At 36.9% G+C, this 16,146-nt stretch overlaps 1 protein-coding gene across 1 annotated transcript in view; it reads left to right on the top strand.

Annotated features, from left to right (window-relative positions):
- Positions 1 to 16,146, top strand: part of LOC136257270 (CTP synthase 1-like) — a 145,127-nt gene that overhangs the window by 38,412 nt on the left and 90,569 nt on the right. The gene's annotated exons all lie outside the window — the stretch shown is intronic.

Genomic DNA, 16,146 nt, shown 5'->3' with positions numbered 1-16,146 from the left:
GCTTAAAACCAGCCTCGAGTAGTTAATCGAGCAATGCTGTGAGTCCAAGCCAATAGTATGGTAGTGTAGCTATCTAGTCTATTCGGATTGGTTTTGTAAAATATTTATGCACCTATCAATGTTTTGTCTCACTACTATGAACACAGGCAAAGGTGGGGATTTGAACATCTAAAAGTTCTAATCCCCACTACCTGGAGTCATTTTCTTTGCAAAATCCCCACTTAGCTATCCCCCACCATTCCCCCAGTGAAGGACCACGGGAATAGCTAGTAGGGGGTTTGCACATGTCACCAACAGGGGCGGATCTAGGATTTCAGAAGGGGGGGGTGCTAACATCATGGTTGGTTGGCTAAGAAGAGTGACAACTGGTTAATACAACTAGCTAGCTATAGTGTGCGAAACACACTCAGCATGCAGAGCATGCTCTATCTAGGGGGTCTGGGGCATGCCCCCACAGAAAATTTTTGCAAATTTAGCCTATTCAGTATTAAAATTTGTTTGACTGAAAAATGATGCCACTTTGTTTAACTGAGTGATTCACAATGCTTGTAAAGCATTGTTAGTCACCTAAGTGTAATAATGATGAAATGGCACCATTATTCCAGAACAGTTGTAATAGCTGTCATATAAGGGCACAGCCCGGCAGTAACTAAAATATATTCTTTACATAAAGAACAGGAAGGAGATGGATGCAGCTACACATGATCAATAGCCATTAATTTTGTGTTTGAAATACCTTAATTTAGTGGTACATTAAATTTAGCAATTTTAGAGTTTGCTAATTGATTAGCTACATCAATTCACAAATTAAATGGTAAATCCATCAATATACAAGATTACTAAATTTAGTGTATTGCTTGGCTTAAGGTATAACTAGTGTGCTTTACAGTCTAATGGCTCAAACTATAACGTCCAAACGGTGACAATGAAGAGAGGGCAAGTATACACTCACCATGCAGTGTGTATAGAGTATGCATACGTAGAATTTTCCAGCTAGGGGGGTCTGGGGTGAATGCTCCGTCTGGAAATTTTTGGAATATAGCTATCACAAGATTGAATCTGGAAGCTATTTTTAACCAAATACACTATTGTACTGAAAGATTGTGGGGGTACAAGATGGATGAGTTCAGTTGTAAGCAATTTTAGAAAAACAGAACTACACTTTTAAATGCTATTGGATTATAAGGCAATACATAATAGTGGATTGTCGAAGACATACACAGGATTGGATCTTAAGGTCACTGTAGAGATTTAAAATGCACGCAAAAATAACTTCAACTTTGTTGTAGGTATGTATAGCCACAGACTGTTCTGTTACTATTTCAATCTGACTTTTTACAACCATATGGCCTGTCATGCTACAACCGGTCCCCCCAAAATCGGCCCCCCCGGACCAGTTGCAGCAACCATACTTGGTCCCCCCGGACTTCTTGCAGCACTGCAACTTATTATTTATTGTTAATCAGCAGGACCCTCCAGGGGTATAATGCTGATGTGCAATTACATGTGTACAATTTCCATTAGTTACTTAACTATATAAGTATGTACAATTACGACAAGTTACTTAATTATATACATATGTACAATTACAATAATAAACTATAAAAATATATACAATTACGATAAGTTACTTAACTATATACATAGAAGGGGCTAATTTTTGCTTAAATTCTTCAACACAGTCAGTCTCAATAATCTCATTATCTAATCTATTCCATTCTGGTACAGTTCTTGGGAGGAAGGAATATTTATATACATCAATTCTTGGTTGGTAAGGCACTAGTTTAAAGTTGTGTGAGTGTCGGGTCCGTAATAGGTACAGTAGATTTAAATGGGAGATAACAGTTTAAGATTTAAGATTTAAGATTAGGTACTGGGCAGTCAGCTCAGCTGGTTTGCCCAGGGGGTGAAAACCCCAAATGGTACAATCAAATACATACATACATACATGCAATTTGATAATTAATTACAGTAGTGAAGGTTAAGTACGTAAATAAATTCATCCAAATTTCTTGATTCTATTATATTAATTGGCAACTCATTCCAGTCTTTAACAGTTCTAGGATAATAACTATATTTATAGGTGTTGAGGGTTGCTTGTGGCAGAATGAAATGATTGGGGTGATGTTGCCTGGTACAAAATTGAGTTCTTTGATAATGTGAGGGCATGGAGATCGGTAGTGTATTATTAATTATTTTATAGAATAGTGTTAATCTTGATGACTGACAGCGTTGTTGTAATGTAGGTATACTAAGAGAGGACAATAATGACGTAACACTATTTCTGGAGTAATCTGATAAAATCCATCGAGCAGCTCTTCTTTGCACCTTTTCTAACTTATAAATGTCAGTGTTATAATACGGATCCCAAACTGGGGCGGCATATTCCATAATTGGTCGAACCAATGTTAAATACGCTGTTCTTTTAGTATCAGATGGGCAGTTGTTTAGGTTTCGTTTAATAAAATTTAGCACTTTGGTTGCTCTGTTACTTACTGTTTGTATATGTGATGACCATGACATAGTGTTATCAATCGCTACACCTAAGTATGTATGGCACTTCTTTATATCGACATTATGACCTGATAAGGTATACGTATATTGTATGGGGTTCAGGGAACGAGTACACCTCAGCACAGCACATTTCTCAACATTTATTTTCATTTGCCATTTGTGAGTCCATTCACATATTTTATGTAAGTCTTCCTGTAACTGCTTTGAATCTTGCGGTGTTGTAACAGTCTTGTAAATAACACAGTCATCAGCAAACAATCGAACTGAGGATGTAATGTTTTCATTTATGTCATTAATATATACAAGAAACATAAGGGGGCCTAGTACAGTACCCTGTGGTACCCTAGACTTAACAGTTGTTGCGCTAGATGATTCTCCATCAACAATTACCCTTTGATATCGTTTGGTTAGCCAGGAAGAGATCCATTGAAGAAGAGGCCCTCGTATACCATAGAATTTTAATTTGTTTAATAGTCTTTTGTGAGGAACTGTGTCAAAAGCCTTAGAAAAGTCTATAAACAATAAATCAGTCTGTTGCTGGCTATTCATAGATCATTGGATCTCATCTATAAAATCAACTAGTTGTGTTTGGCAGGAGTGGTTGGGCCTGAATCCATGTTGTAGAGGATTTAAAGTGTTTAGTGATGTAAAAAAGGACATTATATGGTGAAAAATAACATGTTCCATTACTTTACAAAGGACTGATGTTAGTGAGATTGGTCTATAATTTGCAGGAGAACTTCGATTTCCCTTCTTGAAGACAGGGGTGATGTTAGCTGACAACCAATCCTGAGGGTTCGGTATAATTAATAAATCATGTAGTACTTTATATAGTAAAACTAGTCTAGCTGATTTGCGACGTTCTTGTAGTGTAGGCCATTGCAAGTTTTGCAACTTGTCCCCCCCGGACAACTTACGCCGCCACAGTTGGTCCCCCTCTGCCATAAGTGGTCCCCCACTGGCTTTATCATAGACTCGATCCGGCATAGATCTTTGAGAAGGCGTCACAAAGTGCCCCACTGTGCCGACCTAGCTTCTTGTTCCACATTGGCCTTCAAGGTGCATGGCCTTATAATTACTAGTATACGTACGTGTCATTCAAGATCGAGATACTCTAATAGAGCAGTCAGTCAATACTCTATTAGAAAAGTCACCTAACATCTACAGTTGCATTGCTACATTTAGCCTGCTAAGGATATCTTACAAATGAAATGTATGCGATCTTGTGTATGCCATTCTTTAGGTCTATAATACTAATCTGCTGGCATGATTGTCACTTTAATGCCCCTATACAATTCTTGATCAATGTAGTCCACATAAAAAGCAGTATGATCTAAATCATTCAAGATATTTTGTTCTGCAAAAAGCTTTAGCTTCTGGGGCACAGATCCCTACTCCATATACTGGTGCACCCCCTTTGAAAAACCCTGGATCAGCTGCTGTAAACATTAGGGTTAAAAGCTAGGTAGTACATATGGTGGAACCTCTCTTAATAAACTCCCCAAATTAAGGACACAATAGAAATAATCTCCATAATAATGACAAAATTTTTGGTCCCAAACGGTCTGGTCAATACATTCTTACCTCTGAAAAGGAAAACCTCTGCATTACAGCAAAAAGTGGCCAAAAATTCTGGATCCCACAATGTCCATAATAGAGAGGTTCCACTGTACAATTAAACTTGCAGCTTAATGCCGACAAGATAAATTACATATAAATGACATAATAACAAAACTTTATTAACTATATATTGGTGTTCACAGTATTGAAGTTGACTGGCACAATCCACAAGAGGCTACCGGAGGTTTATTGGCTGTGATGCCTGGGCATATAATGTACCCACATCCACACATTATAGCTACATTGCTATCTAAATGATGATAAGTATAATGGCTTAATACACATCACATATGCATAAACGCAATTATAAGAGGTTCTTGGAAAGGTAATCTTATGACATTGACATGAAGCATGATTGAATTAAGAGCCAGATTTCCATACAAGTACAGTAACATCTTCACTGATCCCATGCACAACACTATAATGCAGTCCACGAAGAGCTGATATTGTAGTCATTAAGTTACAAGGAAGATCAGTGCCATCTGAATCAACAGCTATGTAGCAGTTGTAAACTGGAACTGCAATATCACCATCTATAATTAAAGTACTTGAGCTCTTTACAGCTATTGACCATATCCTGCACAGTCGAAAAGAATGTCATAATATCAAGCAATAGAGATACCAGATATCATTTTCAAAGATAATTGTTTGTAATGATCATGTGATCAATAACTAACTTATTCACACTTATATAATAATTAATAATATTATTTTATATTGCATGCATACTCTTTAGAGTCCTGCAACTTTGAGTGGCCAGTACAGTATAGTCTTCACGATGAATTGTGTGTCAGTGCTTTTGTGAAGTGTTGTTGTGAACATGGTGAAACCTTTCCTATATAACCATGTGACACCCACGACCCTGTGTAAAATGGTGAAATATACAGTAACTTAAGTAGTTTTATTTATTTATTTATTTATTATTATAGTGCTTTACAGTGACCAGCACTGAAGGTCTGACAGTTGCATGGACATCAAGTGGAGCTTTCAGATTTGGCAATTATTTAACTTGATTGGTAACCATCCTAACCTACCATAGGACTGGCCAACATTGAGGGTAGTCAGGTCAGAACACTGATGCTTTCACACATTTATGGGTGAAAGAGTGGATATTATTATTAATAGAGAATCCAATAAATGCAAATTTTGCTAATGCTGGTATGAATCTCAACTACATGCAGGATTCAAGAAATGGAAAGCGTGAAAGTGCATAGCACTGACTCATTATCACAATAGTTGAAGTAGAAATAAAGTAAAAATATAATTCCTCCTTTTCGTCCCAAAAATTTCTTGTACAACTCATTCAACTTGTCTTTATCAGTAACCTCTACTGACTCCACACACACACACACACACACACAAGTCTGCTGACAATTGCTAAGTAACATCGATCACTGAGTATACAGTATCTGCTGTAATTGTACCTGATTTTCTACATAAGTAAGTCCTAAAATGTTAATCCTTGCTGGTTGTCATAATCAGTTGCCCCAAGCTAGTGACTGAAAAGCACATCAAGTTAAATTAAAGTGAATAACAGATTTTAAAATGGAGAATCTACATAACTGAACACTTATTTTCAACTAGCCAAGTTGTGTTTATACATGCATACTGCTTAGACTCATTGCCAGAAATACAACTTTTTGCATTAGCTTTGGTTATTCTCTGCTATAGGCTTGAACTAATCATGCTTTGAAAATAGCCTATTACGCTTTTGAGCAGTGCTCAAAAATCTAGCTTATTATACTCAAAATTCAAAATTTAAACATTGTTTTTTGAACATTGAGAGGTGGTCAAGATTGAATAGCCACCACATCGATTTTTGAAACTGAGGTAATAAATGCTGCAGTGTTGAACCAAGTAAATAAGGTATAAGATATGGCTGGTGTAGAACAATAAAACCATTGTGTGTGGTGATTCAATTAAACTATTACGGTTCACACTTTAACTTTACTAACTTATTGACTTGTAAGAACCACTTAAGGTCACCATACTAGCTGGATTAGTTCTAGTATCATTAATGGAGAGTTTATAGTTTACACACTAAGACTAGAATAGAACCCTTCAACTATAGCCTGCCTGTATATAGCATTTTCAACGAAACTGACATTTTAGTGCATGCCGGCATGTTCAAAAAAATTGTTGTCTATAGCTATTAAAGCCTGCGTATGAGGCATGAAACATCATGTGCAGCTAGTGGTTCCCGATCACTGCCCAAGTCTATATCCAAGTGAATTAATGGTTTTCACCATTGGTAGAACAGCTGTCTAACCCATACTCAAGCCTAAATCAGAGTATAGAGATTAAATCAGTCATGATTTATTATAGAACTGAGAAAACTATATAGCCAACTGTTCAGTTGGTGTGTCATGCATGGCCTCTGGAAAGTTGAGATGATAAATTGAGCACTACAAGTTACACCAAAGTGATGGAGGTTCCCAGAAGTTACCTCTTCCAAAGATGCATCTTAGTGTTATCCTGTCACATACTGCTGGCAACTACATGTGGATGACTACTGACATGACACTAAGCCATGCCATAATGGTGACCGTTCTATTTGACTGACTGCTCTATTAGAGTATGTTTTGTGAAGGGGGGTCGAAAGGGACACCGGTGCCCAAACGCGTTACACGAATTAAGAACCACGTGCAAATGCAATACAATGCAATGTTCAGATTTATATGTTTAAGAATAGGTCATGCATTACTCAAATTTCGCTTCACTACTTCAGGACTCGTATTTCGTGGAGACTGAGCAGTGCGTTTTGATCAAGACGTTGAGCTAGTACTGACTGGGAAGCTGATAGTGGAGATTTCATTGGGGGGGACCATCTGCAGCAGGGCGGACCATCTGCAGCAACTTTACATAGTCCGGCCGGACTACTTGAGGCGCGATAGTTGGTCCGGCCTGACCACTTGCGGCGGGGGACCACCTGCAGCGTGACAGGCCCCTTCACCATATAACCAGAGTCCAAAGTCACTTACATATACAACTAGTTTTTGGCCACAACTAACCTCCTTATAATGTGACAGCATAAATGCTGTGGTATCATTTGAGCTTATAAAGTTGAGTTTCAAGGGGTTTTGGAGTGCAAACCCTGTATGACATTAAGTTTTATTATATATAGCTTCAATTGATGCTATAGATTCAGATAAATGTAGCATGGAATTTTGGTACTGATAAAGCAAGAACAAATAGTTCTCAGATAGCTACTACAGCCTTGTTAACTGTATACATGCTAAGAAATTAACTGTTGTACTTTAGCATGTCAACCCAAGCATCCATATAGCAACAACTGAAAATACCCACTATAATATTAAACTATATATTTGACAGACGCTGTTCTCAGAAAGTGATTAGTATATGGCAGGATGTTTGGAGCAATGGTAAGATAGCAGTGCACAGGTCAAGAAAGCACACTGGAAACTTCTTGAAAAAACACTATGATGGATGTTCTATTAGAGTAGCTGACTGTTCTATTAGAGTATTTCGATTTTTAGCAGCTTTTAGGTTAAGTCTCACACCAAAGGTATAATTTGAACCCCTCTTAGTAATTCTAAGTAAAGATTAGCCATTCTCCCTCCTCTTTCCATCTTTTCATTGTCCATGCACACGTATAACATGCAAGTGCACAATTTCTAGAAGCTTCCTAGCTTGCACATGGTAAAATTTTGGAGGGGGGTGCTTCAGCACCCAAAGCACCCCCCAAATACGCCCTTGACCAAAACCTTTTCTACATAATATTAATTTGCACATTATGTTTATTATCAATATTCAACACTATAATTAGCTACAAAACAAAATTGTTTACACTCATCACAGATATAATTATCAGGCACTTCAACAATTCCAACACAAGTAAAATGATACCACCTATCACACAAATCACATCCTATCCACTCTTCGATGACATATTCAGTAAAGTATTGATATTCCTGATGACACGCTCCACAGTAAGTTTTGTCTCCATCATTGTGTTCAGAGTTCACTAGTACATCAGACGAATTGCTTTTTTTTCTTACGCCTCCTTGTCTCTGCTGCTTTAGCTGCACCCCGCTTCCTGTTTTCCTTGATAGTGTGCAAATGATCTAACCACATTCGAACATCGTCAACAGAGAGTAGTACTTCTTTAGCAATTTCTAAGCAAACTGATTCAGATGGTGGGTAACATTCTAAAGATTCAAACTTTTCTTTGATGACAGTAGATGGTGGTTTCCTCATGGGTGGAATAGGTGACAATAACGGTGTTGGTGTGGTTAAAAAATGGCCAGTGCAAGTTTCATTGCACTGGTCACAGTTAGCATTGCCCCAATTAAGGTCTTGCTGGGTCTGGTATAGGCAAAAATAACAGTGAAATCAGTGGTCCTCCACTATACCACTGAGGTAATTGTTGATGTCCACTTCTACACAGTGGATGACAGCATGATGCATCCATACGACAAACAAGAAAAAAGCATACTGAGAAAGTAAATTCTTAATACTGTGGCATTCTTTCAGTTTCCAGACTGTATCAAAATAGCTGTACAAATTCAGCTTCTCTAATTTTAAAGATTCTTTTTGCTTTTTAGTGTCTTTGACATATTGCAAGAAATACTTGTGTGTGTCTTGATGTAAGTAAGAATCAGCTCCACGATAAAGAGAGTCTCCAGTCATGGAGAGTTATTGACTCTATTTATGTATACATCTGTAGCTAAAGTCATGTTTTCTACATACCTTTCTTTATTGATTTTTCCAGTTGTGTTATCCATGCATGATCCCCCTAATGTTGATGGTATAAAAGGTTTGCATGTCCTAAAGCTAGGCAGCCATTTTGTAGTTCAACTCTTAAAAGCTGGAACCACTGTTTCTGTTGGTCACAAGACAAGCTATTGTTGACTTCTTCAAGTGTCTTTCAGTCCAAATAAATTGGACTTCATTATGTATTGGCCCCTCATTGGCAGCACCATCTACACTGATACACTCTATAAGTATTCTTTCATTATTTGCTGGATTTATGAACATGGATTTGATGGTCGGTTCTTCTTCCAACATATCTAAGTCAGCACTATGCTGTGAGGGATTTTTTTGGATAAACACCTGCAGCTTTAACCACTCCAGCACACATCTCTCCTGTAGTTTCTGTGGCTGAAAAATGATAAGATGTTGTCTGTAAAATTGATGTATACGGATTGACATAATCTGTGTATGTAGTTAAGGACTTAAGGTTTCATGGCCTTCCACAATGGGGCTTTTGTGAAGGTGATGTGTTGCCATTGTATCAAGTCTACATGTAAATCTTGCAGCATCATCACGATTAAGATTTACTATGTTGCATCCATCTTTGTATTGCAAAAAATTAAGACTGTTATAAAGCAGCACGCCAGTGTGCATCAGGATTAAATTTCAGCATAAATCCTTTTCAGGCATGTCTAGATGTTACCTTTATACCTTGTAGGTGATCTTGTCCATCTGTTTCTAGCTATACAAAGTTCACGACAGTTTCATAAGCAAAATTTCTTTTAAATACTTTGATCAAATGTTGACGCACTCTGCCGTAAGTGGCCTTATGCTTTACTCAGAGATTACCATCAAATATCAAAACTCCCGTGTGTCTCCATGCATCAGCTCCCACATTACAGCTTTTTACATAGTCTTTAATCTCCTTTCCTATAGTAGGGAATTGCTTAATGATTGTTATGCTATGAGTGCTTCTCTTTCTTTGCAGAAAGTTACGGTTAGCAATTGTATTGCTAATGAGATACTGTGCTCGGCAACGTATGGCTTTCCTCTTTTTTTTTCGATAAAAGCTTGTGCCTGCATGGGCAATTGACATATCAAGTGCAATATATTGATCAGGATCGTCACTCTCCGAATCTGTGACTATTATGCCATTCAAAATGCTGGCAGTTCTGTTTGAATCACATTGATGAGTGTTGTTGTAATTTACAAAAGCTTGATATGATTGTTTCAATAGTGCTGCATCAGAAACATCAAACATCTCCAGCACATTAAAAATTTTTTGACACTACTCATCAATTACTGCTTCTTCTTCATAATTGCATACATTGCATTTACTTACTACCATGTCCACTACTTCAATTGAATTGTAATGCTCTAATTAGAGAAATAAGCTCTTCTTCATTAATGTAGCAAAAATTGGCAGCTAATCTATCACCACAGTCATTTGATGAGTATGAATCTGTAGTTTCAGACCCAATTCCAAGCAGCCATATTACTGATCATTCTTGATCTTCACATAGACTGTTCACGAATGCATAACGATTCTTGAATGCAAGCTTCTACTTCTTCTGCTTGTCTAGTTATTTTTCAAAACCATAATGAAGTCTGGCCTCTGAAGCCGTGAAACCAGAATTCCTTGAAAGCAGTATATCTGACTCACCAGTTCCCTCTCTCTTCACTTTTGGCAAGTGATAACAAGTTTCTGAGTTCTATTTTAGACAATGTTTTTGAGCTAGTAGTAGCATTATATTCAAAAATATCTGCTAGTTTTTCATAATCGACACCATGAATGAATTCCATCACATATATATTTACGTTGCCTTTCTTCATTTTTAAAAGTAATGTGACTAGTGGCATTTGTAATATTCTACGTTTAGCATTTGCAGCTTTGTATGATACTCCTGGGAAGTCGTTCTGGAACAGAGATTTAAGAGAGCACATTCCTTCACTAATAACAGCTTGTGCAATATTAACCATTCTTGCACATTCAACACAATTGTGGCGATTAGTGCTATACAGTAATCATTGAGGCTAAAGTGATCATTTTTACTTACACATACACGGGTTGAAAGTGTCTCACAATCAGAAAAGTTTACATTAACACAACATGACTTGTACTTATCAACTAATTGTTTTTCAAGCACCCCTGTACTATTAACACTATATAGCACAGGGAGGCTTTACTAAAAATGTGGTTCAGAATCTTGTGATTGATCAGAATTACCCAACAAAACAGTCTCAAAACTCTCATTAGAATATAGGGATGACTCTGAGTCATCAGCTTGGCTACTTGTAGATTTCTTTTTGTTCATCTGAGCTGTGGCTAGAGCTGAGTGATGGTGGTTTGCGTAACTGATCATGCTTGTGCATTTAATTTTCTACTGGCTTAAATCTATCATCAGAGGAACTGTAGTGTTTCTCGGACATGTACACCTTAGATTTTTTCGTTTTCTTTTCTAAATACAGCAAGCTCATTCTCAATTTCTCTCCTCTTTTTGCACAATTTTGTTATCTCTTCTGTAGGTTCACCACAATTTTTATATTTTTTATGTTTTCAGCCAACTGACGTCTTTTTCTTTGTATGAAATCTTTTATATTCTAATGCTTTCATTCGGTCTACTCAAGCATCAAAAGAAAGCTTTGGACGTTTGGATACAGGCTGGCTTATACAGTACATTTTACTATGACTCTTTCCCTTTTTTAAGGAATATGTTTGGTCCACCATGTTTCTTGCAGCATCCAATAATTTTTGACGACTTCTCAGATACATTGGGTTTTTTAAGCAGATTTCTTGGGCTGCATTGTTAACACACTTTTGATAGTTGGTGAGGGGTCGAATAGACTCCTTTTTATATATCAAAGCCGATTCTTTACTCTTTCCTCTGTCATACCAGCATCATTTGCAAGTGCCAGTGCTGGGACATCTAATGTGTCCTGTAAGCACACACAATGTAACAGCAGTGAAGAATAATTAACATAACGTGCAATTAAAAGCCTGATAGAGCAGATTATTAAAACAATCACCTATGCAATATTTTCCTATTATGCAATAGTCTCCAAGCATCTTTCCAACTAAAAATAAGGTTCATTGTCTAAAGGACAGAATTTTAGGCGACTCAAAATTTTGCTGAATATCATACACTTATATATTGTGTATCAATAGCAGAGCAAGTGAATAATAACCTATCCCGCACCAACAAAAAACCTTAAAGCCTGTAAATTCTGTAAGTCATTATAATTCTTAAAAGTCTGGATCCACCTGTTATAGTTGTTTTGTAATACTTGGATGCTAACATTTCAGAGGTGCATGCAAAATATCTAAAGTGTTCTTTGGTATGTATTTAGTGCACAATATTGTACTTTGCATGGGAGGATCAAAGCGATGCCACATATTGTATTTTCTATACAGTACTAAGTAGCTGCATAACTGTACTGTATGAGTATACAGAACAGTTATGCAGCAAATTGGGCAAATACAGCACACTTGGTCAAATACAGTACAGTTACTGTATGCGAAGAATTTATTTAAGAAATTTTTTGATCACATCCATGACTTTTTAATTGCTAAAACTAACCAAAGTACAGTTCATTTTATGGCTAGAAATAGATCGCATAAACACTTACTGATATCATCTGATCACTGGAAATAGGAATTTAAATCCACTCAGACAGCATGATTGATCATGTGCACACCATTGTAATTTGCTTGAACTAGACAAAATAACATTACTAGTTTGTTCTTTGACTAGAAATAGATCTTGTAAACACTTACTGATATCCTGATCAACGAAAATTGAAGCAGTTTGGGTACTCGAGAAAATCGCTCCAAGCAAGACAACCAGGTAACACTTAAAGCACCGCCTATGCTTGTCTGTATGAAAAATACAGCACTTTGAGGGGTGCCTCATGACAAATACAGCACTCGACTTCTCGTGCTGTATTAGCCTCTCAACAAGCCCCCTTGCGTATATTTCCCGTATACATGCATGGCGATGCTTTAACTATGTTAAAATTAAATGTAATATATATATACCTTGTCTTTGCTTTTGTAGAGAGACATAGCACCAGATATTGATACAGACAGACATGTTTGATGTGATGGTCTCATACTGGATTGAGATGAAGTAGAATGTTCACCAATGGATGAAGTAGAAAGCTGACTATCAGATGAAATAGAAGGTTGATCATGGAGTTCTGCACTCTGTAGACAAGTCATCACCTATATAGGTTAAAATTGGTTGAATAATGTGTTTAACAACAAGATAAACACAATTTTTTCAACAGTGTAATTGCATAGTTGTTTAACACTGAGGGGGTAAGGTTTCACTAGAAGAAGGCAACAACATTCTATGACCCTAGCAGGCAGCTGTTTTCTACATCAACAAGGGGACATTGGAAATTGCTGAGATTGAAACTGAAACTGAAAAGCTGAAACTGAAAAACTAAAATTGGTCAAAACTTCATATTAACAGGTGCCTCTTATCAAAGACCACCTCTGTAATAAGACCACCTGTATAATAGGACCGCCTCGTTATAGTAGTTATGTCCAACAAATATGGCTAATAATGAAATTAGCCAGTACTTAAAGTTAAAATGACAGCTGCAGGGTTGTACAAAAGGATATATTAATACTATCTTACCATACCAAGACCTAAAGTCCATGGTCATGTCACAAATGAAAATGGAGCAATTTCATGCATAATTTACTCTGCTGGAACTGGATATGATAATGGATTTCTAATGAATTGTGTATGACTTAGAAGTTGCATAGTTAAATTAATGATCTTGGACTTTGTGTCTTGGTAATTGTTAGACACTTCGCTGCTTTAAGGTTCTTAGTTTACTAATTTGTTAAGCTGCTTTACTGTAGTTGTACCCAGTTATACTGATAGTGAAATGTCAGTAACTTTAAGTATATGGAACACATTGTTTTACTAAGTTTTAAACTCTCAGTAAAACACCAGTGAATGCAGGTTTACTGAAAAACTACTAAGATAACAAACAATTAACTGTTCCATATATTGGGGATATACCACTCTAGTAAACTAAGAAACTTCAAGCAGTGCTCGTAATAGGCGTCTTTGAAGATTTAAAAACCTCAGGTGATGTCAATAATTACCTGCGCCTCAGTAATTATTAATGTCACCTCAGGTTTTTAAATCTTTGAAGATGCCTATTATGAGTGCCTAACTATTATCAAGATGTAAGTCCAAGATCATTAATGTTTATTTTGTAACTATGCAACTCCTAAATCATGCACAATTCATGAGAAATCCATTGTTAAATCCAGTTCCAGCAGAGTAAATATGTGTGCAATTGCTCCATTTTCATTTGTGACATGACCATGGACTTTAGGTCTTGGCATGATAAGATGTATATCCTTTTGTACAACTCTGCAGCTATCATTTTAAGTACTGACTGATTGATTGATTGATTGATTGATTGATAATTTATTACATTATGAGTATACCCCTTAGCCATATTTGTTGGCCAATTTGACATTGCTACTATAATGAGCTCGAGATGGTCTCATTATAGAGGTGGTCTTATTACAGAGGTGGTTTAACACAGGAGTAGTCTTTATTAAGAGGTACCTGTTAAAATGAAGTTTTGACCAATTTTAGTTTTTCAGTTTCAGTTTTCAATTTCAGCTGTTTCCAATCTCCCATCAACAAGTGACTTAACAGCCAATTAACTTGACCACTTTAAAAAGAGAGACCTTATATATACCAATATATGGGTGTGATTACCTGTATGTTTGACTAGGCTACTCAAATAGGTTTGTATTATACTAGTCTGGGGACTCTAGCATACTAGACTTGTGCAGCTGCCAATCAGACTGCAGCATTTATTCATATTTACTAAGCCATAATGGGCATACGTCAGGTTCTCACGATCTGTAATGAGCATGCATCAGGATTCTTGGCAACCCTTGTTCATGGTCTGACTAGCATTATATATACATTCAGCAATTACAGTGAAACTGTCCTAAAAGCCACAATAGAAAAACCTCCACAAAACATTTGCTGGATTGTCACTGCTTTAACAGTGCATGCTACGGAAATTTGTAGCCCAAGGAAGCTCACAACAAAATGACAAGCAACCACTTTCTAGGCATTGGCAAACATGTAGTTTTATATTACCTCTGTATCAGCAATCATTGGAACTCTTATCACAGCCCTATCTGGTATTTCTTGGTTGTCTAATATGTCTATGAAGACTGCGTCTTTTCCCCTACTCGTATCTTCAATCTGTAGGTACACAGTCTGCCCGAATAAAAGGTCTTTAAACCTTTCCAAAACTGCGGTAAGGAGGCCGTCTCTATTGCCAATTTCAGCAGGTTGTTAAGGTGAGAGTTATATAGCTACGTATGTAACTAGATTTGTATAAATTTAAAGGCTGGCCAGTTCTTCCTGACCATCCTTACTACTTCACATGTACAATACTACGATCATCAGTGACTTGATATGATGTGGGTAGTAGAGAACAAGGCATAGGTGTCATTGACCAGCAGCTACGATGATCTCCGTATTCACACACTTCTCAGGTATGGACTATATCAGGTCTTGCAACAATCTGTTTCTAAAGGGAAAATTTCTTTACTTCACTAACTGCAACTAACCTTGTATACAGTTATTGTGCACTAGTCGTCAGAGTGCCTATGAGGGGACCAAACTAAATTAGAAACTTAAGGCTATTATACTCCTTATCAGGATGCTACAGTGAATTGTTGTTATGACAATTCATATAGGAGGCAAAAGACAACCTCATCACTCTAGTCGTGTTTGTAAGGGTTTAAGAAGACACAAGCCTTAACTTGATGACTTGATGAAGAATGCAAAGTAGTCACTCAATGAGTCACTGTCCAACTTTTGTCAGCGTTACTATTTTTACCATCCTTAGCTCAAGTGGAGAGCCATCAGACATGTTGACTAGAGCAATGGAGATGACAGAAGACAACTAGAAATCTGATGTAAGATGTGTAAAGATCAAAGAAAATAATTGTTAATCACATTTTTATAGTGTTGTAAAATCATTGTATCAAATAAAGTGGCAATAATTGAAGAATCAAGAAGTCGAGAAAGAAAGTAACACTACTGGCCAATTGGATTTTAATGACTAACAGTCTATCTGGTATAGTGGAACTGGTTACACTGACACCTATGTAATTTGGACACTTGGTAATGGTTTTGAGTTCCTTTAGTACATAAACAGACCTGGGAAACAGGACAGCTTGATAATCAGATTGTGGTCCCAAGATGTACAGGTTTCACTGCACTAAAGTCTGAAATCTCA

This window comes from Dysidea avara, chromosome 6 (genome assembly GCF_963678975.1).
Source record: "Dysidea avara chromosome 6, odDysAvar1.4, whole genome shotgun sequence".
In the NCBI taxonomy this organism is placed as follows: Eukaryota; Metazoa; Porifera; class Demospongiae; order Dictyoceratida; family Dysideidae; genus Dysidea; species Dysidea avara.
This window is presented reverse-complemented; position numbering and strand designations above follow the sequence as displayed.